The sequence below is a fragment of the Xenopus tropicalis genome, chromosome 1 (genome assembly GCF_000004195.4).
Source record: "Xenopus tropicalis strain Nigerian chromosome 1, UCB_Xtro_10.0, whole genome shotgun sequence".
Lineage (NCBI taxonomy): Eukaryota > Metazoa > Chordata > Amphibia > Anura > Pipidae > Xenopus > Xenopus tropicalis.
This window is the reverse complement of record NC_030677.2, coordinates 82,156,517-82,181,430: the sequence shown is the minus strand read 5'-3', so window position 1 is coordinate 82,181,430 and position 24,914 is coordinate 82,156,517. Positions and strand designations below refer to the sequence as shown.

General features: G+C 38.3%; 1 protein-coding gene across 2 annotated transcripts in view; it reads left to right on the top strand.

Moving 5' to 3' along the window:
- The window catches only part of rasgef1b (RasGEF domain family member 1B), a 167,039-nt gene that overhangs the window by 106,957 nt on the left and 35,168 nt on the right, over positions 1-24,914 (top strand). The window lies entirely within an intron of this gene.

Genomic DNA, 24,914 nt, shown 5'->3' with positions numbered 1-24,914 from the left:
GAGTGCTCCATATTAAATCAACCTTAAGAGGTGAACATAAAATTAAAAGTTATACTGGAAAAATTTTGTTACAGGTTTACAATGTAGCTCTACCATTTTGCGTGCCCCTCTGTTTGAAAATTCTGTAAAGGCTGTATAAGCAGAGACACTGTAAAATGTATGGAAACCACACAAGGAATTCAGAACTGTACAGAAGCTGGGGCCAAAAAGACTTTGGTCTAAATAAACTCAATTTGAGGCCTATATAAGTATTTATTGTGTACCTGTCAGGTTTAGCTGGTGTATGTGGCCCAGGGACAATGCACAGGCAGACCTACTCTATAACAAATTCCTTCTTTAAATATTTTGCAGAATTATTTAAAGCAGAGCAAAATTCTTTCAAGGCTTGCATTGTGTATTTCACAGTTCTCATCCCTCATGGATTTAAATATCTCCCCTGGCAAGTAAGAAAATTATCCATCGTATTTGCAAATAATGTAGAGTGATTTGGGAAAATGAAACTTGCAACTATGCATCTTAGCATAGTTTAATAAATTAAATAGTACCAAGCCCTTCTACTGAAACATCAGAAGGGTAAAGGGGCACCATGGGATTCTTAAAACGAATGGCAGTGAAAAGAACCATGAGTGGCACTAGATCACTCAAAAGTGTACACAGGCTGGTCAATGTATTACCCTCATAGGGAAACAATCCATTTATCTTAATAGAAGTCTCTAAAAAAAGTGGTGATCACAATGAGTCATTGCCCTTCTAAAGGAACTTTAATAATAGTACAAAGCTGCATTCAGATACTAATGGAGTTTGCTCTTCTTTTGAAAATAAATATATGTTGCAACCCAGCAGACTTTAAATTATACTTTACTGAGATTATGTAACAAAATGAACTAAGTTTGCCCAGGAGCAGTAACCCATAGCAACCAATCAGGAGGTGGCATTTATTGGTCACCTTTTTAAAAGGAAACATCTTATTGGTTGGGTTACTGCTCCTGGCTAAATTTGGTGCCTTTTACGACATATGGTGGTATATTTCTAACCCACTGCTGAAATCTGTTTTCTGTCATAGTATATTTGGGTATGTAATTTGGTATCATATGATGTCAGCCAGTAAATTATGGAGACCATTGTAGCTTCTCTTAATATGAGCATACCAATTATTATCTTTGGTTTGGTTGTAGGAATCTGTAAAATAATAATACAGTTTACACTGTATTATACAGTTTAAAATCTTTCACTGAAAGTCATTACCAACTTAAAGATGTTATAATAATTTTGATGCTGCAGCTGTTTTTAAGCTCAAGAAATCAGTAACTGGTTACCAAATTATTTTTGCTTTTCATATGTAATTAGTATGGTAATGTGCTATTGGTATAGCAAACTCTTGATTGCCTGTTATTTTAAATACCAATACCTCAATTAAAGAAGATAATGATTACAATTATAAACAAATTCTTGGGTAAATATTTATAGCAGGGGTCCCCAAACTTTCTTACTTGTGAGCCACAGTCAAATGTAAAAAGACTCGGAGAGCAACACAAGCATCATAAAAGTTCATGGAGGTGCCAAATAAGGGCTAAGATTGGCTATTAGGCAGCCTCTATGCACACATTCAGCCTTTAGGGGGCTTTATTTGGTAGTAAATCTTGTTTTTATTCAACCAAAACTTACCACCAAGTCAGGAATTCAAAAATAACTTCCTGGTTTGGGGACACTGAGAGCAACATCCAAGGGGTTGGTAAGCAACATGTTGCTCACAAGCCACTGGTTGGGGATCACTGATTTATAGGAACAGTGTATTTTTATGCATTTTGGTCTGCTTGTCATGGTTAATAATGGGGATACACCGAATCCACTTTTTTCACCCAAACCCTGAATCCTTTGTAAAGGATTGGCGAATACTGAAGCGATCCTAATTAGCATATGCTAACTAGGTTTTCGATGGAATTTGGAAGGATTTGTTGGCAGCAACAAATTTTCAACTTCTGTATTTATGTGACAAAAAACACGTGATTTTAAGAATTCAGATTTGGTTCGGCCTAATCCCGAACCGGATCCTGGATTTGGTGCATCCCTAGTTAATAAAAAAAATAGAACTTTTTCATTAATGCATTTCTCACCCCAAGCTTTCTATAGATGCTATGGGAGTGCAGGCAGGAGTCATGCCAACACACAAGCTTACATAGAGTTGCTCTTCCCCCCCCCCCCGGTCATGTATTCCTATTCCTAAATTATTTTATATAATCCCTTTTTGTAAAGTAATGTCACAAAGGGCAACTTTACCCTAGTTATTGAACATCAATGGAAGACACCAAGGGGTATATTTTTGGGGGCATATTTGTCATATATTGGGGGCATATATATTATAGAATGTAAGCCAACATCACCGATGATATTGCCCATAGCAACCAATCAGCAATTTGAATGATCACCTACAAGGTAGAAAAAAAAGCAAATATCTGATTTGTAACATCACCAGTGATGTTGGCTTACACACTATACTAAATATGGCCCCAAGAGTGTGACGAATTGCTCTGTATGGGGCAAGGCACGCAAGTGTCAATGTCTGCACCATCTATCTGGCAGAAGAAACCCCAGAGACAGAATTAAATCCTGAATGTGGGCTCAGCAAGGTGGCATGTGGATCTAATATAAGAGACCAGGTGAGTGAAAATGTCTTAAATAGGCACACTAAAATTATAATCTCCAATTAAATAAGTATAGGAAAGAGTTCTCCTTTCTTCCTTTGACTTTGTCTCAGCTAGAGATGCCTCTAGAAAAACACTAAGACGCCAGGAAATGCCCTGGCAGCCCCTTCAGATGTGACAGCATTCCTGCTAAGACATGACAGGAATCACTAGTCTGGGCTGGATACTGTATAGATATCTTGACCCTAGCTACATCTTCAACTTTAAAGGGATTGTGTCCTGATTTTTATGGTGTATTTTTTATTTCTAAATTACACTGTTTACATAGCAAATACATCACTCTAACATTTAAAATGCATTTTTTAGTGTTCTTGCTTTTTTAACTCTGGTCATCGTAAATTCCTCATATACTATACCAGGGATCCCCAACCTTTCTTACTCATGAGCCACAGTCAAATGAAAAAAGACTTGGGGAGCAACACAAGCACCATAAAAGTTCATGGAGGAGCCAAATAATGGCTGTGATTGGCTATTAGGCAGCCTCTATGCACCCTATCAGCTTACAGGGGCTTTATTTGGTAGGAAATCTTGTTTTTATTCAACCAAAACTTGCCACCAAGTCAGGAATTCAAAAATAACTCCCTGGTTTGGGGGCACTGAGAGCAACATCCAAGGGGTTGGGGAGCAACATGTTGCCCCCAAACTACTGGTTGGGGATCACTGTACTATACTGATCACAATAGTGAGCTAGTTTTTATTTATATAGTTAATGCCATGAACTGCATCTAAAGCTATATTTATCTCAATATGAGATAGCTTTAGATGCAGCAAATGTCTTTTTTCCCATAATCACATTGCCATTTCATATGCATTAACAGCAAAAGTTGTTCTTCTGTTTTGTGCTTTAGTTTATACACTTCCTCTTGTGGATTTGACTTTTACCACAACCTTCACATTTCAGTCTTTATATATTCATATACAGAATAAAGGTGGCCATATATGCACAGATTTGGTTGGTTATCTATATAATTTTGAATATACTGTCCATCTCAGTAATAGGTAAGTTAACCTTTTTATGGCCACCTTCCAAAGCAAGATGCTCACAACTCTTATACACAACAAACACTGTTAAATGTAGACAATATTTTCTTCACTTTGTCTATTAGCTATTCAACAAAACACAGAACTAACATTGTAAAGTTGCACTATTATTAACGTTTTATAAGTACATATTGGTTGCTACATAGCACTATGGATTTACATTTTTGAGAGAGGCCAAAGCAGCATAGATTTTAAAGCTTTACAAATGGATTGCCTTGGGTTTCTGATTTATAGCTCTGTCTCCACTTGGATCTATTTCAAAATCACTAAAGTCATTTGTTTTAGCAAGGTGTCAGGTTCTAACAGTGAAGTAGTTTCTAATCCTGGATAAATAAAGCTGGTATCTGTATATGGCTTAGGAAAAGGGTATCTATGCCAAGGCTTTAATAAAGAGAAGAATGTAATCTTTATATACAGCTATACAGCTTGATTCCCCTCTTCAAAGAGACTGAAACTGGGAAAACAGATCATATGATATATTAACAAACTAATAATATGACCAAAATGCTTCTATGATAATAAATAACAAAAAGGTGCAGCAGGCCTGTATTGGAAATTTCTGAATGCAAATGCCAGAGGGGCTGCTGTAAGATGCCATAGGCAGTCACTCTGTATGTGGCTGGTGGGGGCTGTTTGGGCCTCTGTGTACTTAAAATTTTGAATCCCAGTCCGGACCTGCTCCCAGGCATCATTTTGATGTTCAAATCAATTGGTGTGCTATATGCATATGTCTATATTACTGTTTAGGGTCTAAAGGAAAAAAAATCATCTTACTATTACTATAATGCATTGAATCAACTCTACAATTTAAAGCAGGATATAGAGAACAAATTGCTCATGAATAATGAAGCGGTAATTGCATTAGGAGGTGGGAGATTTATCAACGCTCGAGTTTCATTTTTTTTTTTTCACAATTTGTGGTTTCTTGCTCTAAATACACTCAAATTCAAATTACTGTATGTTTCAAAAATTCGAATGTCTGGTATTTATTAAGTGCAAAAAATTAAATGTATAAAAACTCAAATTTGCCATCTAAAAGCTTGCAAGTTTCTACAGAAGTCAATGGGAGTTGCCCTGGGCAAAGTCAAGCCATATTTGCAAACTCGCATTTAACACCGCATTTTCCTTGTTAATAAATAAGTGAGAATTCAATATGCAAGTTTATTTGATTTTGAAAAACAAATTCAAATTCAAAGACACAAAAACTGATAAATAAGCTTATTAATCGAAATATTTAAAGACATGTTCTTGCCCTAACAAAATCGCCACTCCATCCAAGTCATTAGATTAAATCCAGTGTCATTGGAATTACTTTAAAAAGGTTGGCAACTATACATTCACATTAAAGTGTTCCTTATATCATTTGTCCTAAGAAGAGAGGAGCTCAGGCTAACCACACTGAATATCTAAAATACATGATATTACATTTCTATCAAGAAAAGTGATAATGGAATGTCTTGTTAACAGAAAAAAATTTTGCTGCAAAAAGGTCTCCTTAACAAAGTTTTCTTTTAGATCCATGGGGATTACAAGGTCTTTTCCCTTGTGACCTTAGCAACCATTAAACCTTGCAATTAAAACATTTCATGGTACTTAAATTATCATTCTCCAGCAGCCTGTGTTTTGTTTATTGCTTTGCTTTGTTTTTAAAGGAGAATGTGTTTTCCCTTCGTGGTCTGGTTCTCATTGAGAAAGATTTTGGAATTCCTGAGTGAGAAAACCAATGCATTGCCTAGTTTGCCATGTGATGACATTGCATGTTCATTCATTTCAAAGCCTTCATGATCATCATTTATTTACAAAGTTCTAGCACTTTACAATAACTTGTAACAAACAGAGATCTTACAAGAGTTTAACAGTGGTTACACAGCTTGGAAACTGTGTCTCAATGTAAACAGCTAGTTTATGGCCAGCGCATTAAACAGGAGCATCTAAATGCACATTAATTATTGGTGGCGCAGTAAGCTGATCCCTCAGTGGCTTCTCCAGTGATGTCATAGGGGCTCACCTACCTTCAGCAATATGTACCAGCACTTAACTAGTAAGCTCCTAGGCACAAATTGCTACATGAAATAGGGGTCAGGTTTGGCAACCTAGTTTTACTACTTCAGAGAGATGCATCATTTACACAAAATAGCATGTTGGAGAATTTAATATGTGGGTTACAAATTGATTATTCATCAATCAATTTTAAAATTAACATAAAATGATATTGAATTAACTGACTACTCACCACACTATAACACCCAAATTATGTATATCTATGCAGGTGTTGTTTGTATATTTATATATCACAAAATGCAACAACATGTAGTTACATTACAGCAGTTGAGGGTCGGATGAATTCAACCCGATATCAACAAATTCTTTAGGATAATGTTCAAGCATCAGTCACAAAGTTGAAGTTACACAGGGGTTGGATATTCCAACAAGACAATAACCCTAAACACAGTTGGAAATCTACAAAGGCATTTAGGCAGAGGGAGAAGTGCAACATTCTGGAATGGCAGTCAAAGTCCCCTGACTTAAATATCATCGAAAATCTATGGGATCATTTGAAGCAGGCTGTCCATGCTCGGCAGCCATCAAATTTAACTGAACTGAAAAGATTTTGTATGGACGAATGGTCAAAAATACAGCCATTCAGAATCCAGACACTCATCAAAGGCTATAGAAGGCATCTTGTTGTAAAATTTGCAAAAGGGGGCTCAACTAACTATTGATGTAATATCTGTGTTGGGGTGCCCAAATGTATGCACCTGTCTTATTTTGTTATGATGCATATTTTCTGTAAATCCAATAAACTTTATGTCACTGCTGAAATACTACTGTTTCCATAAGGCATGTTATACATTAAAAGGAAATTGCTACTTTGAAAGCTCAGGCAATGATAAACAAAACTCCAAAGAATTAAGAGGGGTTCCCAAACTTTTTCATATGACTGTATATAGATAAAATCTTACTGCGAAACAGACCTTTGTTTCAAGGCTTTCGAAGAATTCTCAGATAACTGTTTTGTGTATTTTCTAAATAAGCCCTCACATGCTGCAAAGTTTGATATATTAATTACAAAAGAATTCCATCTGAGCTGAAAGTGGTGGGGCTGGGACCTTGGATCTCAGAGGTCATTGCATTTACAAGGCTGTTCTTTGATATATGGGAAAGTAACAGGAGATGGGAGCACAGGGAAGCAGTTTATCAGTGAAAGCTGGAAGGGAGGAGGAAATGAGTGCTGTAAATGAAAACAGAACCTGCCATGTAAGCAACATGCTGGTCAGCTATTTGCATTATTTGTTACAGGCACAGGCTCTGCTGTTTATCACACTTTGCACACTAACACTTAGTAAATTATAACTGATCTGTTGTAAATTAGTTGCACAAATTTGACAACCTCTCATCTGTTACTAATATCAGCCTGAGTTTGTCAAGTTAATCTCCTGTTCACATAAAACCACCAAGCCAATGCACAGTATGGCCTACATTTATAAAAACAATGAAACTCTAAATGTTACGTTATGGGGCTTTCCAAAAGACTTTCTCTGCTTGATAAATAATATAATAACATAATATCTGGAATGCACACTGAGTTTCAGTAATTGTTTTATTTTTACTAATTATATTATCCACAGCAAGTGAGTGCTGTAAAATCCCATCTGGTGGCAAGTAAAGCTCTCTTTGTGAAATTGATTATTTTAATATATTTATTTATGTATTTTCTTATTTATATAACCTCAATATATTATGTAGCATTTTTAAGGGGCCCATTGTTCAATATGAGTTTTTTGAATAGGGCTTGTGTATGTACAAAAAATGGCTTTTGTCATTTCTTGAGTTAAACAGAGCAAACAGGAGCCTTGACTCACGTTTGGTAATTGAAAATTAATTAGATTGCCAGTATATAATCCCCTCCCTTCTCCCTTTGTTGTGTCTGATTTGTTAACAGAAGTCCATTATGCAGGGGAATTATTTGTACACCGGTAATGTAAATATCTACCTTAAATGGACCAAACATGGAGTATCTTCATTTTCCCTGTTTAGCTCAAGAAATAACAAAAACCATACACTTTTCTAGATTAAACCAACAAGCAAAAAGCACAAGCTCTCTTAATTGCACTCAGGATGTGGCATCCTTGCAGCAGAATCTTGACCAACTGGCAATCTGGGCAGCTAAGTGGCAGATGAGATTTAATGTGGATAAATGTAAGGTCATGCACCTGGGATGTAGAAATATGCAAGCCACTTATACCCTTAATGGGACTGCACTAGGCAAATCCATAATGGAGAAGGACCTTGGAGTCCTTGTAGATAATAAACTTGGCTGTAGCAATCAATGCCAGGCAGCAGCTGCAAGGGCAAATATGGTTTTGAGCTGTATTGAAAGGGGCATAGATTCACGGGAGGAGGGTATTATTCTTCCCCTTTACAGAGCGCTGGTAAGGTCCCATCTAGAATATGCTGTTCAGTTTTGGTCTCCAGTGCTTAAACGGGACATTATTGAATTAGAGAGGGTCCAGAGAAGGGCAACTAAGCTGGTTAAGGGTATCGAAAGTCTCAGTTATGAAGAAAGACTGGCCAAGTTGGGTCTGTTTACACTGGAGAAGAGGCGCTTAAGAGGTGACATGATAACTATGTATAAATATATAAGGGGATCATGTAACCTCTCTAATGTTTTATTTACCAGTAGGTCCACCCACTCCGTTTAGAAGAAGGGAGGTTCGGTTTTTTTACTGTGAGAGCTGTGAAGTTGTGGAATTCCCTCCCCAAATCAGTTGTACTGGCTGATACATTATATAGCTTTAAGAAGGGGTTGGATGGCTTCTTAGCAAGTGAGGGAATACAGGGTTATGGGATATAGGTCTTAGTACAAGTTGATCCAGGGACTGGTCCGATTGCCATCTTGGAGTAGGAAGGAATTTTTCCCCCTCTGCAGCAAATTAGAGAGACTTCAGATGGGGTTTTTTGCCTTCCTCTGGATCAACTAGAAGTTAGGCAGGTTATATATAGGCATTATGGTTGAATGTGATGGACGTACATCTTTTTTCAACCTAACTTACTATGTTACTATGTCCAACAAGTGGGGTATCCTTATAATGTGACTGTTCTACATTATTTCCCTTAATATCACATATGTACAAGGGTAAATTTCATCAGAAACCAGTAAACTTGCCTGCATGTTTTTAAAGTGTGTGAGGAAACGGGAAACCAACACGGTAAATACAAACTACCAACAGATACTGGCCTGGTTGGGTTTAAACTCAGGACCCCAGTGCTGTAACCATGCCATCCATAATTATACAACAACCATCTTTAAACTGTAGATTTTTGACCTTGGGTAGAGTTTCTAAGAAGGTTGATGCATACAGTATGCTCTCAAAGTAAAGTTACAAGACAAGCTGTTAAAGGAGAAGGAAAGATAAAAACTAAGTAAGCTTTATCAGAAATGTCTATGTAAATACAACCATAAGCACAGAAAAGCTGCACTGAGTCATCTATCAAAAGAAACACAGGATTTTTGTCTCCTTTTTTGTAAACATGTTCTTCTGTATCTGACTTCCTCTCTCAGAAAAACCATTGCAAACAATCGACCTATATATAAAAATGGATACAAAACCAGATTAATAAGAGAAACAAATGGCTGTACAAACTGAAATTGAGGACTGGGGTAAAGGGGTATTATCCATCTTTATAGATATATATGTACAAGTAATACAAAAAGTTATCTTACCTAATTTTTTTTCCTAGGTTCCTTACAACCTTAAGAGCACATCTGTTAGAAGGGTCTCTTATTACAAGGCCAACAAGATATGTTTACCTATTTACCTATTTACCCATTAAAATGAGTGATTCATTTGTCTGCATGCCATTACTAAAGGTGGCCATACACGGACCGATTTTTTACTTACAAACGACCGATTCCCGAACGATCCGATGCTATCGTTAAGTTATCGTATAGTTGGTGGTGTACGAACGATCGTCGGCCCACTAAACGAGCTGACATTATCGTCCCCAAAATCGATTGGCCAGGTTTAAAAATTTTGGTCGTTTAACGATAAAATCTGCCAGTTGGTGTGAGTGTCAGACATTTGTCTTTCAACGATTGTTCTCTGCGCATGTCACGATTGCCAGCAGCGGAAGTCAACGACATTCGATCGTACGTAGATGTACGATCGTACGTATTTTACGATAATGATGCGACAAAATCTTTCCCGAATTATCGTTGCCCGTGGATGGCATATAGTATGGGAACTCGATCGCCATACGATCGTTTGTCGATATAATCGTTCATCGCACAACGAGCGAAATCGCCTCGTGTATGGCCACCTTAAGAAACTGTCTATATAGTTATAACTATCAAATAAGTAATGAGTCATCCAGGAGTCAAAACGAATCAGTTTGGAGAGAAGAAAAGGAAATATGTAGAGGGAAGAGGGAATATAAACAGAAATTCTTGTTTAGCATAAGCAAATATCTGCTATAAGAGTGTGAAAAGGCACTTCAGTTTCTGGAAGAGAACAGCCACTAGTACAAGCGAATTTCATCAGTTGGGGTCCAGAATCATACAGTAAATTGTTATTTTCCCAAAATTTACTGAGACCCTGAGGATCTGTTTGTCTACATATGTAGGTGGATAAAGAAAACTCACCAGCACACCCTGGCTGCTCCAAAGGAAAAAACTTTAGCCTGGTGCCCGGTATCAAGAGGGAACTGCACCCTCCAATCCAATCTCGAACAGCATAGATACTGGCACAGCAAGGCAATTATTTATTTAGTGCAACACATCTATGCTGTTACATATGTAGGTGGCCATACACATTAAGCTCCACTCATTTGTCGATATGCCCACCCTAAGGCCAACCAATCAAATAAAACAAGAACTGTGCCATTATTAAATAATAGTGATTATTATGGGTGACTATTAATATATATTAGTGTTTGTATATTATATATACATTCTGAATCTTGGAAAATGGGAACAAGACCCTGCTTCTACAGAAGGGTCCAGAAGTATAAAGGAACCTGTGAGGCCTTGACTTAAAAGCAATTCAATATAAAATTATAATGTAAAACATTCTAAAGTCATAGCAACTGTGTCAGTATGATTTTGCAAAACCTGTGGAATAACATGGCTAAATCATCTTTTGTGAGCCCTCAGGCTAAGGAACACTATAGCCTTTTGCTTTAACATGTAGATGAGGGACAGGCCTGCTATCATTCCATGCATGCCCAGGGAGATTGGTAACTCACAAGGCAGAAAAGAACTGATGGATGTTCAGTTGTGCCTGTATGGTTTGCTTTGTTCATCCACAGCCCTTATGGATAATAGATAACAGAGAAGCAGAAACCTGTATAAAGCAGATTTCTTATTGGTTGCTCTTGGGCAAACTTGATGTGTTTTTTACATATAGGGTTTATATATTATTATATTCTCATAAACTACAAGCCTGTTAAAGATAAATTCATCATCTAAGCTGAGACACATTCAGCTGTTTATTGTTATATTCTCAATGAATTTTTCAGATATTTAAAGGTGACCCTTGCCTAACACCCGATCTGTGACCAACTGACACTTGCCTGTGGCTAACTCTTTTTGCCTTGGGTTCTATACAATTCGCTCCCACAAACTGTCAGACTTTCTACCAATCTCTCTGCCTTCAAGAAATCTCTAAAAACACATTTATTTAGAGAGGCTTACCCTAATCTAGTTTAGCAATACCCTGTGCCCCACCTCTCACAACTCTGGTCATGCCCATTCCCACACCTTGTGTCTCAACCTTTTCTCCTTGTAGATTGTAAGCTCTTTTGGGCAGGGCCCTCTTCACCTCTTGTATTGGTTATTGATTGCTTTATATGTTACTCTGTATGTCCAATGTATGTAACCCACTTATTGTACAGCGCCGCGGAATATGTTGGCGCTTTATAAATAAATGTTAATGTAATGTAATGTAATGTATACATTTACAAGCCATAACCCAGATAATAGCAAATAACACACCAGTATTAACTCCTAACCTATTTGTCCCCTGTCAGCAGCTTACAAGGACTACAAACACAGTGAATAGCTGTGCTACTTGCTGCAGAAAGCAAGTTCATTCAGATTCAGATTTTATATTGTATAATCTCAATGCTTCTGTTTACCTTGTTTCATCTTAGGTCACACGTGGAATACCATCCTCTTCTGCGTTTTGTAGGCAGGTGGAGAGGCGCATCTCTGCTCTAATCCGCAGCTCTGTGTTGCTGCACTGACAGGCAAAGAATCTGTGCAGCTACACAGAGCTTTGGATGAGAGCAGATCTGCTTCTTTCAAAATGTCTAGAAAACACAGGCTGAGAGAAGTTGACAGCATGCCATTTCTTACTGTAGCCTTAAGGTAGCAATACATGCTGTTTTTTTTATCTGCTGTTTGGGCAAGGTTGTGAAATGGGCAAATCTTTGCCAACTTTGGCCACCATATGCTAGTCTTCTGGCCTTTGGCAAATAATTAAATTAAAATAAGGGTCCATGCAGACAGACTTACTGGTAAAGTTGCCAGCCTGTGTGGTCCTTGATGGATGTTTTTTTCCAAACCTTTCACATAGTGACTGGGTGCCATCATTATAGCCCTATAAAAAGGCCAATAAGCTGCTGGATTGGTCAGGCGTAGCTAAAAAAAACATATCCAGGTTTAGACTTCTTATCTCTATCACTCATTTTTATATAAGCCACAGACATGGAGTAGAAGTGATTTTGCTTTGTATTTTGGGACACTGGCTCTGATAAATCTAGAATATCTAGAATCCACACCCACTTTCTAGCAGTAAAACATATGCAGGTGTCCTTTATTAGACACATCTAATTATCTTCCTTGCAAGAACAAAACATGTAGTAGTTTCAATTTCCTGTTTAAAGGACATGTAAACCCCACACACAAAAATGTAATCAGTGTACAGCCTCTTTAAAATCTGTCAATACCTGCCACACTGGTTGTCCAGAGGTTAATAGTAAGGCTGGAACATCTCCTTAATTACTTAGATTTCCTTCTCCTCCTGTAACCCACACGGCCCCCTCCCTTAGGAATTTGCTTTGACTTCTGGCTTGTGGGCATGCTTAGTTGTTCTAAGCTCAGATTACTAAACATGCCCCCAGTCTAGCAACCAGTGAAGAGATGGCATTGCTGGTTCCCATAGAAACTCAGCTCTAGCTGTCTGCTTCCTTTTTTTTCTCCTAACCTCCTCTCCTGAGCTCAGCTAAAACAAAGCAGAACTTTTATCAGAGACAGTTCTGCCTGTGCGAACCTGTATTCTTGAAATGTATGCTGAATAAGGGTCTGTGTGTGTATGCTGTTTGCAGATTTAAATGTATCTGATTATGTATCAGAGGAAAAATGGCTACTGGGTGAAAGCTGCCATTTGGGGGTGGGGGGGTGGGGGAAATGTGCCCAACTGATATACATTGTAGGCAAATGTAGGCTTTACATGTCCTTTAAGCTTAAAAAAATAGATTTTTTGTGATTAAAATAGAAGGAAATAAAGCATGTTTGGCACAAGCCTTAATCACTGAACTCATGTAGAACAGCTACTGCCCCTTTAAAGGAGATCACATGACTACCAGATCTAAGCGATCAAATGATACAAGTAAAATATGTGATTTAAAGATGGTAATATGGTAGCTAGCAGTTTCTTGGTTATGGCCCAGTAAGCACCGAATTGCTGAGCAACTATGAAGAACATGGTGGGTCTCAACAGGAGACTAATGTTCTAGCTCAGTGCTGTCCAACTGGCGGCCCGCGGGCCGCATGCGGCCCGCGACCCCCCTCTGTGTGGCCCCCCACCTGTCTGGCTGCTTTGATGGCTTACTCTTGTGTAAGCTTTAAATGGTATCAGTACTGAGATTAACTGCCCCCCCTGCATGGTTCTCACCTCAGATTCAGGCTGTAATCAGGCTGTATTGTTTAAATATGTAATCCCCTGTGTTGTTCACACCTTTTAATCTCTGCATTGTTCACCCCCTGCAGTGTTCACACCTCAGGCTCAGACTGTAATCACTCCCATTGTTCCCCTGTTCTCACCTCAGGAGCAGTAGAAACCCACAAATAATCCCTGCATACTACAAAAAGAACATATACTGAGGTGGTACTGCAATTAAAAAGTTTTTTAATATATAGTTATTGTGCAGACTGTAGGAGCAGTGCCAGCATTGTGTCACTGTAGGCTGCCTGTGTGTGCCATACACACAGGCAGCATAGGGCAAGCAGAGTATGGCACACACAGGCAGGGTAGGGAAGGCAGAGTATGGCACACACAGGCCAAGTTTGGCACAAACCAGCCAAGAATGGCACACACAGTGAAAGTATGGCACACGCAGGCAGGGTAGGGAAGGCAGAGTATGGCACACACAGGCAGGGTAGGGAAGGCAGAGTATGGCACACACAGGCAGGGTAGGGAAGGCAGAGTATGGCACACACAGGCCAAGTATGGCACAAACCAGCCAAGAATGGCACACACAGTGAAAGTATGGCACGCAGGCAGGGTGGGGCAGGCAGAGTATGGCACACACAGGCAGGGTAGGGAAGGCAGAGTATGGCACACACAAAGGCAGGGTAGGGCAGGCAGAGTATGGCACACAGGCAGGGTAGGGCAGGCAGAGTATGGCAGGTTTTTGCTGTACTACAACCATTAATATGGGTATGGTCATGTGATAACATGGGTGTGGTTTCAAGTGGGTGCGGTTTCAAAAAGGGGAGTGGTCAAAACTGGCTTCCATTATCGGCCCTCCACCACATAGGTCGGAAAAATTCCGGCCCTCGGTACAACAGAAGTTGGACAGCACTGTTCTAGCTGATAACTTAATAACAACAAACTCATTTATAGCACATATTGCAAAAGTTAATTGCTGAGGGGGATAATTCTAGTTTTCAAGCTGATTTTCCCAAAATGGTATATCAGATTAATGATTTTAATCTTCCTCCTTATGACAGATATACTTTTAATGGCTTTATATCTGATGGGCCTTGCGTTGATGTATAGTGTACAAATGTTAAACATATGCTTGCCGCTCAAACCCTGCATTTTGTAAATCCCTAAAGCGTACTTTTGTTAATTACAGTATTTGTAACTCATGAAGAACATAGAAAAAAAAGTTACTTGTAAAATAAAAGAAAAAAAGAACATGGTTTAATATATGATTTATTAACTTATGAAACATGTGCATGATATTACAGCCTGGCAAAAGCAGTGAAGACTTCACTCGGTCTCCTTCTGTTTCTTAAAGGGACACTTTGATCAGGATACAGCTGTGTTTATGATAGAAAACAACATGTAATGTTTTTGGTATATATACTTGAAAAATTTGATTTTCTTGTGCTATACAGTAGTTACTTTTTGCTGGAATAGGGTAATATATTTTACTTTACTTCTGTGACTTTATCTACTTCCTTTGTCTCTCATTCGATAAAACATTGTGCATAGTGTAATCACATACTGTAGTTGCTATGTAACACTATGCACAATGTTTTATCGAATGAAACATTGGTTTTTATGATGTGATAATTTCTAAAATGTATATATTATAACTATGCACTGCTGATGGCCAGACATTGGCCCGTTTGAATTTGCACATACACAAGAACATTGGCTAATTGTATAATGGTCTGATGATGGGGCACTTTTCCACTTTGTTGAGTTTGAGAGTGTATTTAAATTTGGTGTGAACACTATTGTTTTATTCTTGAGAAAGGTCCTATTGAGGACCGATACGTCGGATTCATTTAAAACAATATTTCTCAAATAAACTTATGACAATTTTAAGGGTGTGCCGGCCACGGAATATTTATTGCTGAATACTTAAAGTTTGGCTGTGTACCCCGCAAAGTTATAAGCTTTGGAGTTCAGACATTATAAGGACTGATATATATATATATGTATATATATATATAATATCTGTCAGCAAAAATCTGGCAAAAGTTACAGAGGATTTTCGTGGGCTTGTATACATACTACTTGCAACAGTTCCAGTGAATTGAAAACAAGACACATTTTAAAAAATTATTTGAAAAGACTAAGTTAATAAATAAATAAAGTACAATTTTGGAAATGTATAATTTCAACCAGAAAATGTGTCTTGTTACACATGTACAGCAATGAGCATATGTGTACTAAGAACATTTTAGTTTAATTTATATTGAAATAGAGAAGATGATTATATATATTTTGAGCCCCTTTGTCTTTTCTTTTACTGTAATGATTGACAATGGATAATTAATGTGATAGTGAAACATCTTTGTGAATGAAAACTCATTGTTTTTTCACGTAGTTATAGCACCAAGATATGATAATAGAATTAAGATAAGTAATATCTATCCTTGCATTAACAGGATAATGTCTACTGACCAAAGGGCAGGCATTTATGTTACTATGTCATTATACTTGCTTAGCAAACATAAGTCAGTAAGAACTCCAGCACTGCTACAAACTTTCTGTATTAGATCTGCTGCTGATCAGTGTTTTGCCACTTTATAACAGTAAGAGGGAAACATATTGGAATAGCAATAGAAGTACCGTATATACTCGAGTATAAGCCGAGTTTTTGAGCACCAAAAATGTGCTCAAAAAGTCACCCTCGGCTTATACTCGCGTATTTGGATAAAATGTATACCCCCCGTGGGTGTCCGCTCGCACCCCCGCCACCAACCCCCCCTCGTGCAGGTAACTATCTAGGCATTAAAATAACTTATTTACAATTAAACTCAACGCGTCACCTTCCCTAACATGCGCGCGCACAAAATATAGTGTACCTGTGCGCTAAACGCGGGGACTTTTGTGCGGGGATTTTCGGCGCCGAAGAGAAGGCGATTGAAGTAAAACCGGCTTGGTTTGAAAGGAAAGCTCCCCAGCAGAGGAGAGCAAGGCAGCCGAGACGGTACCAATACGACGGGCACGGTAAGCTTAGGCAGCGCTGGGAGATGTTTCTGTCAGGTTACCGAATCTTTTCTAGGTCACGACCCCTCTTCGCCGTGCGCTCGTATGCCACAATCCGGACACAGTGACATCGGTCCCCAGCAGCTTTAACCAGCCCCGCTCCCAGCCTACAGTAAACACCCGCCGCTACTCCGGGGCTAAGCTGCAGCACAAGAAGCCCATTGCATTGTAGAGGGGGAATTGCCGGCTGCTGGAATCCTCAGACAGAGGAATATTAGGGCTTTGAACCTGTTGCATAGAACTCAGGACCCGGACTGTGCCTTAACTTGAAAGTGGCTGCTCCCAGCCAAAAGAGCAACTCGGCCTTAAATGTATTGCACCCCAGTGCTTTGGCACACCAGGCAAACCTCCATGGCTGCATAAGGCCCCTGTGAACCTGCACAAACTGTAACTCTACCCTGATGCACTCTCTTAGTAAGTAAGCTGGGCCCCTTGGGTGCAAGATTTGGTAGGTAGATCTAATATCAGGGCTGTGCACCAGGAGGCTCAAGTGCCAGATGCTTCACTCCAAAGAGATTTTTGGGCCTGTCTAATCATGGGCATCATGCAGTTCTCAGCATCATGTAATTGTAGTATTATGTAAGCCCACCCTAGGCTTTAGTGGTTATTTTCTATTTTAGGGAGCAATGTTACCATACCCAAGGGGGTCTGGGGGTCCCATCCAGCCTAATCAGCATGAAGACCTATTTTTGGGTTACAACCCATAGGTTAATAATCCCTGCACTAAGCAGAAAAATCTGCAACCTTGTTAATAAGAGGTAGAATCTTAAAAAGTGATTGAAACCAGCAGTAATAACCCACATAATGAGCAATTACAGATGCGGTTTTGGATTTTGGAGTTAGTGAAACTGAGAGGTGTACAGGGATGTAATATTACAATACATACACAATCCAGTAAGTCAATACTCAAGTAGAAAAGAGGTATAAAAAAATACAGGGCTGCATTAATAAATAGGCAAAAGAGGCATGTATTATACAGGGCCCCACAATTAATTCTATATAGGGCAATAACATTTAAAGGAAGCAAGGAATTGGCTCACCCCTGATTGTAAACACTAGGTAGACTTCTGCAACATATTTTAACATTGAATGGTGTATGCTGCTCCTCAGTGCAATAAACCCATACAGGGGCACAGACACTGCAAGTCATCAACTGTGTACAAGAAACCTTGATTGATCTGGAGCTTCCTTAATTATTTGCTTTGAATACATGGTGTCGGCAGGTTAGGTAGAGTCAACATTGTGGCTCAGTGGTTAGCACTGCTGTCTTGCAGCTATGAAGTCCTTTATTAAAAACCTGGGCACCAACTGCAAGGAGGTATTTGTGTTTTCCCCATGTCCCCAGGTACTCCAGCTTCTCCATACAATCCAAAAACATATAGGTAGGTTTCAATGTGAACTTAGGGCTGTGGTAGACGGGGAGATTAGTCGCCTCTCAAGGCAACTTCCACGATTTCCGAAAACTTAGGAACGCATATGCCATCCCACTGGCGATTTACATTCAAGCCGGTGGGATGGCATATCGGGGAGATTAGTCTCCCGCAACAAGGAAGATTTGTCGCGGGCAACTAATCTACCCGTCTACCATGGCCCTTAGGAAGCGGCATTTAGATTGCAAGTTCACATGTTAGGGTGAAGACACACAGAGCTACTATTAGCAGCTACTTGTTATGGCTACTAATACAATGCTGATAATTGTCTCTACTTGTGTTTTAGCAAAGGCAATTCTCAGTATTATCCATGGCGCTAAGTAGCTGTGAAAAAGTAGCTGCTACTAGTAGCTCAGTGTGTCTTCACCCTAACAAAAATTTCTGAATGAAGCACACATGGAATACATACCAGTGGAATACCAATACCAGTGTTCCACCTGGGAAAACTCCAAGAGATATGTAAATGGATAAAATGAACCACACAGCATGTTTGCTGGGTAATGGGAATGGGGTCTATTGAACTGCTCTGTGCTGTTAGCAGTGTATTGTAAAAGTAGGTAAAAAGCACTTAAATAAATGATGTGCATGCTGTTCCACTAAAGCTCCGAATAAATCAACTTGCTGCAGCAGCATTTCCTTTTATGTATATCTTTTAGATTGTAAACTCCGCTGGGCAAGGGACATATGTGAGCAATGTGAACTTCTTTTTAGGTCCCTAAAATTCTCAAACCTAACCCTACATAGACCAGTCAAGATTTTAACTTAATTTTTCAAAAAATTGAAAAAAAATCAGAAATTTAGCAAAACATGCCCTCCTCATTAATGCAACTTCTGCAAACATAAGAGAACTTAATGGTTGATGGACTAAGAGGGAAAAACAAAAATAAAGTACTAAAAAATATCTTCAACTTCATTTACTAAAAAACTGGGGCATATCTGCCACACCCCCAGTCCAAGATGTAATTATTTCCAACAATATAACTTAATATATACAACCTTTACAATTATATTACCTCCCTATTTAGGAAATACAGTCCTAATCTTCAGACTTGAAAAGGTGTGGAGCAAAGAAAGTGAAGTGTGGTGAATTGGAGGTGTAGTTTGGCATAAATAAAGCTGGCCATACTTGTACAGATTTAAGCTCCTTATTCGGTTCCTTCAGAACGATTCACCAACTTATCTGCCCATGTAAAGGCCCCCATACACGGGCCGATAGAAGCTGCCGATATGGGTCCCTTGGACCGATTCGGCAGCTAATCGGCCCGTGTATGGGCAGAAACGAGCGGCCTGGCCGACCGATATCTGGCCTGAAATTGGACCTTAAGGGGCCCTCAAACAGGCCACCCCGACCGCTATCTCATCAAAAATCAGGCTGATGTTGATTAGGCAGGCTTATTGATACAGTCCTTGCTCTGACAGCTCCTATTCCTACAGCTCCAAACAATCGACTTAGCTGTTGTCATATTGGAAGAAGCAAGTCTTATGATGTATGGCCACTTTAAGTGTGTTGGGGTTGAGTCTTCAATGTTCTTATCTTCTATTGTGTATGTTTGAAGGTATGCATTACTGATGTGTGAATAAATATAAGTAGATGATTTATGGCCACAAATCAATTAGTAGAGGAGGTCGAGACAAACAAGCAGATTTTTATTTATATGCACAGCTAAAAGTAGCTTAAAATGTATAAGGGTTAAGAAAAAAACAAAACGAATATTAAATAGCTACTGCTCATAGCCCTTTTAAGCTCTGCTTTAATTAAACAACCACCTATTTAGTTGTACACTTAATGAAAGTTAATTTTCCAGACAGATTTATATATTCAGTTTAAAAATATGCAAAATATGAACAATTTTTCATCCGTGAAAACAATTTTGTATTAGTGTGTACTATAAAGACACTTAGAAATCATTTGCCAGAGGGAAGAAAATAATGTGGTTTTAGGTTTGATTTAGTTTTAGGGGTACATAAAAGTTTATTACATGTTCCCTGTACATTTCTAGAAAAATTGTGCATGTTTGATCTTTGCCATGCTTTTCTTACTCTTAAGGAGTATTACATTTTTTTTTTTTTCATAAACTTGAACCACATTTAATCATTGAAATGTCAGGGATAGCTGGCAAGTGTCATAATGAATGAGAATCCGGTAGTAGGAAAATAAATTACCAGTGAGCTGGTGATTACTACAGCCTGTCAGACAGCATTTGGATGGCAAGCTGAAATAATGAATAATTAATTGGCCAAGCTGCAAAACTCTTTCCTATAATAAGTCTAGCAGTTAAAATAAAATGTAAAAAAATGTGTTTTGTTGCTATTACAGAATTGGTAGCACAATGACAGATACTGTACATTAAATAAATGACTGAATCAGGCTGTTAGGCTATTGGGGCATTTATCACATACCCTGGTCAGTGTAATCATCAGGCAAATAGATTTTACAGTCTGATTCTAAGCTGTTCGATCATGGATCATTAGGACACTTCTGTAGCAATTTGGGTGAAAATGATCCAACACAATGACAATATCTGCCCTTAAGTAGTATAAACAGTACAAGTATTTAGCGGTCTGCTCAAGTGATTGGATAATTAGGTGTACATATTTTATTGTAAAAAAAAGTGATTACTGCTTGAAATTTAAACGTAATTCTTTGCATCTCTTGCTAGCACATCTCATCAGACACTGACAGTCTGGAATTCCACAACCAACGTTTATATTTGTTTTCTAAATTCCTAGATTGACTTGCACTAAATGAAGGTCATAGGTTAGTTTGGGAAGGGAATTAGTATCCTGATGTGATTTGGGTTTCACTAAGACTATATTTATAAGAGTATGATAATAAATAGAAAGCTGTTTGTCAATCATCTCTCTATATATTTTATTTATAGTACTATACATGTATGGTGTCATTTTTGAATAACAATGCAATAAAGAGAAATTTAAGTTCAGTAAGTATACAAAAGTAGGACAGATATTAGTGTATAGAGAGTTAATGTGGCCATACACGCACCGCTATACCACTATCGTACAAAACATAGCTTCAAATTATCGTCCCCATAATTTTAGTACCATGGGAATCGGTTGTTAGAAGTAAATCGGACAGGTTAGAAAATGTTGGTCTGATAAAATATGTGCATGTAGTGAGTATCCGACCTACAATGCATTTCACTTTCTTACGATTGTTGTCTGCCAGTTATTTTATGTTCAGAACATCCTCTGATTTGTTATTTTCAGGACTTTATCCCACAATTTCAATCTGAATGTTAGTCTTAGATCTTTGCATTTAAATGTATGATCAATATCCAAACGTTCGTCAGAAGAAGACTATTGTTTGAACATGTTTAGCCAGCTTTAAGTTACCTGGACTCTTGTGGTTGTGTTTTAAATGTATAATAGCTTTCTTTACACCATGACCAGGCACCACTGGTTGTATAGCTCTACAGAATGTCAAATTACATACTGCCGTATCACTACAAATTCATAAATTGTGTTGGTTGCCCTAAGAGTCACTGTCTGACCCCTAAAACAGCCCCCCATATCCTAACATAATTTTTCAAGTTAGTTGACAATTGCTGGCACAAGCAATTGGAAGGTGTTTTTATTGATATTGTATGGAGGTGCTGTTTTGGGCCACATTTTTGTGCTACTTAAAAATACAGTGTTTAAATTGCCCAATACAGCTCATATGAGCCGTGGTTAAGTTGTTTAGCCATTCGGAGATAAAGAGATATTTACCAAGTAAAGCTATGGTTTTGAAAGTTTTCTATCCACTTACATATTATTTATGGAAATGCCATAGCCCATAGAGTTTATTCAAGCAAAAAAATTTAATTTTTAAATAGTCATTTTTTCTCTAATAACAAAGCAGTACAGTTTACCTTAATTCTAACTAAGCTGCATGAATCCATATTGATGGCAAAACAAACCTATTTGGTCTATTTAATGTTAAAATGAATTTTAGCAGACTTTGGGTATGACGATTCTCTTCTCTTATCCAAAAAAACCCAGGTCCCAATCATTTTGAATACTAAACCTATACCTCTTGCTAAAATCTACAAATTGTGGGGCAAACTGCTTGAGCTTTGTTTCATTTAAACAAGGTGATTTAGCCTAATGTCCCACAGAGACATTAGTCGCCGCAAGTTCCAGCAACAAGTCGCTTGTTTGTCTCTACATAGAGAAGAATATAAATCGCCAGTACCTAAACCGACAATACTACTTCAAATCGGTTATCGCTCTGAATCGCTATGAGACTCTTTTTTGAGCGATTTTACAAAGAAATCATTGTCATTTAAAACTATTGGAATCGCTGAAAGCAAAAATCACTGAGCGGGAAGTCGCTGCGATTACCCCTTTGCACTGAATGTCATTTTTAATTATGGCCAGGGAATATGACACCTGGATTTGTGGGAAATAAAAACGCTCCATTGCTGAAATCTCTAGTAACCGCTTGTTAGGAAAAGATGAGTGATTTGTCGCTGGAACTCTCTTTTTAAAAATCACAGCAACTAAATCTTCCCATGGGACATTAGCCTTAAACAAAATGGGTAAATTTGTAAGGAGATTTACTGATTTGTTAGGAGATTGTTACATTACAGAAGTAAGGATGATAAAAAGTTGTGGCCAGAAAGTTTCTGAAGAATTAGGGTCGTGGCAGACGGGAAGTCGCCGCATGACAAATTTCCCTTGTCGCGGATGACTAATCTCCGCGAATTGCCATCCCACCGGCACCGCGTATGCCATCCCACCGGCACCGCGTATGCCATCCCACCAGCCGGTGGGATGGCATTTCGGGGAGATTAGTCAGCCACATCAAGGGAGATTTGTCGCGGGCGACTAATCTCCCCGTTTGTCATGGCCCTTAGTCTTGAAACTTAAGACAAGTCTGCAATGTGAGCTAATAACAGCTTCACAGAATCTACATTCACATAACTGGATCTCCATTTAATTAAAAACATATGGTATAGTGGCCATCTAGTTTTTTCAAGCAGGATGGCAAACTGCAATTAGATACTCAATAAACCCATTTATATTGGCATATATTTGCTCTCAAGCACATATATGTGCTTTGGAAACTCTTCAGCTTGATCATTGAGTTTGCTGGCAAATGATAGCCATTGCAACAGTCAATTCTAATAATCTATAAATAATGATGGCTCGAAATTTTTCACCAGGTTTTTCTGTGAAAAAAAACGCCCATTTACTTTAATGCGATTTGCAAATTTTTGCTGTGAAACAGGACAGGTTCACTAATTACTATCTATAAACTGTTTTTGTAGTATATAATATTTTACATTGCTTTATAAATATGCCTCAAGTGTATTATAGCAGGCTTTCCTATTGCTCATTCCAGTGCCATACCACAGACATGCTATTTACAAACATATATTTTTACAGGCTAAAAATAACTGATTAAAAATCTTTATCCATGAAATAATAAGTAAATCCTCTATGATGGAATATCGCTAGCACTGTTAATAGCATGTATTTTATTATTTAAATGAATTATTATATAGCAGGAAACCCCCTACCTTGCAGCTAATGTTTGAGGTAAAGACCACACAGGATACTTCTGGCATTTAAATAAACAAAAACAACAGCTTCAGGCAAAAACCAACATAGTAGAATTGAAATCCCTGCCTAGAGGAGTCTGCACCCTTCCTTTTTTTTAACTGAGTAGGGATAATGTAAAAAAGTAATTTTCATACTGGAAGTAGGGCTCATATACAGTATTAAGAAAGCACTATGTGCAAAGACTTGCAGTAACACACAAAGGGAACCCCAGAAGTAACACCATCTTAAGAAGGGGTGTCAATCTCAATCACATAAGGGGGCCGAAATCTAAAACACAGGCTAGGTTGTGGGCCAAATTTTTTATTAATATACTTAGTAAGATACTAAGGGGTATATTTATCACAATGTGTAAAAAGTGGAGTAAGACATTACCGGTGATGTTGCTCATAGCAGCCAATAGATGCTTTGCTACTGTTGAAATCTGATTACTGATTGGATGCCTTGGGAAACATTACTGGTAATGCTTCACTCCACTTTTAACACAGCATGATAAATATACCCCTTAGTCTTAGTTACTATGTAAGGGAAAATGGAAATTGATCAGCCTGGATGGTCAGACACACTCACCAAGGGCCACATAAAACAGCCAGGTGGGCCGGATTTGGCCCCCGGGCCTTGTGTTTGACATATATGATCTAAAGGCAGGTTCTAATTCAAGGGCTTTCATGTTCCTGTCCACCATGTACTTTGCACCTTGCGAACTATTGCAGCTAATACATGCTCAAACTTTTGTATGATTCTTCATATGGTTGTTTATAATTGATCCTTTGAAACTTTTAAAAAGGAGATATTAAGCAATTTCATTTATTTTTTACTGCATTGTGTTCCATTTGTTCACTCACACAGTACAGCATTAAAAGAAACTTCATAAATATGTATTTCCTCTATTTGGTGGTATCAGGCGAGGTATTCAGATGCAGAAACCCCACGTAAGACTGACTGGTTTATACAGACCATATATATATAATAAGCACAAACAAACCCCACTCACAGGACTGTATGAAGCAAAATAAATGGTGTTTAATTCAACGTTTAGGCTTAGACTCAACCCGGCTTGCGTCTAAGCCGAAACGCTGAATTATACACCTTTTTTTTTTTTTTTTTGCTTCATACAAGTCCTGTGAGTGGGGTTTGTTTGTGCTTACTAATGATGTTTTGTTAACCATGCATCCAGGCAGTACTTGGAGTTCTCTGTGTGCACCATCCCAGGGACTTTGTTA